Source organism: Octodon degus, unplaced genomic scaffold, assembly GCF_000260255.1.
Source record: "Octodon degus isolate 3935 unplaced genomic scaffold, OctDeg1.0 scaffold00020, whole genome shotgun sequence".
In the NCBI taxonomy this organism is placed as follows: Eukaryota; Metazoa; Chordata; class Mammalia; order Rodentia; family Octodontidae; genus Octodon; species Octodon degus.
In genome coordinates, this window is record NW_004524596.1 from 427,041 (window position 1) to 428,037 (window position 997).

At 40.9% G+C, this 997-nt stretch overlaps 1 protein-coding gene across 1 annotated transcript in view; it reads right to left on the reverse strand.

The window, feature by feature from the left end:
- Nucleotides 1-997, reverse strand: part of Nlrc4 (NLR family CARD domain containing 4) — a 53,763-nt gene that overhangs the window by 11,658 nt on the left and 41,108 nt on the right. The window lies entirely within an intron of this gene.

Consider the following 997-nt stretch of genomic DNA (forward strand, 5'->3'; position numbering starts at 1 on the left):
AAATCTGTTCAATCACTGTAGCTTTCCTACACACAAATAATGAACTCACTGAGAAAAAAACCAGGAAAACAATCTGTTATGGTTTGTGTCTGGATGTCCCCTGAAGCCTTACGTAATCACGAGGTGTAGGCTTTTCAGATGTGGCTGAATCTACGGTTTGTGGTTGGTTCATTCCTAGTGCTTGGATTGGCAGTGTGAGTGATACATCTGCCCTGGGCGGGTAGCCTGCTTACAATAAAAGGAAGAGACAAAGGCTGGCTCCGTCACCTTTTTTTTTGCCTTTGCTGTCTTCTACCATCATGAACTGTGTTCCCTCTGCGATGCACCCTACCTTGGAGCCAGCCGAGTATGGACTGAAACCTCGACAAACTGTGAGCTAAGTAAATTTTTTCTTCCTTAATTTTGGGCATCAGGTATTTCATCTCAGCAATGAGAGGAAAGTACCTAAGACACAATCTTATATCATAGGCTCAAAAAATATAAAACATCTAAGAATAAACCTAGTCAAAGAGGTCTACATTGGAAATTATAAAACAGAAGAAATTGAAGACATTAGTGGATGGAAGGACCATCCATCCACAATGATGCCAAAATTGAGAATTAATATTATTAAAATGACCACATTACTGAAAATGATTACTGATTTAATACAATCATCATCAAAATACCAGTGATACACTTGCCTGATGAGGGAGATGTTATGATCACACACAAAAAGACATTCTTTGCCGATAGCTCAGTGGCACAAGAACCTGCCTGACAAGAACAAGGTCCCAAGTTTGATGCCCGGTAACAAAAATGAAAAGAAAAAAAATCTTCTCAGATCTAGGAAAAAACAGTACTAAAATTTATATGGAAGCATGAAAGAACTTAAATAGCCAAAGCAATCCTGAGCAAAGAGAACAATGCTGAGGGCCGGCCAGATAGCTCAGAAGACCAAAGCGCCTGCTTAGGCAGGCCTAGGGGTGGGGTTTGATCCACGGTATGCCATGCCGGC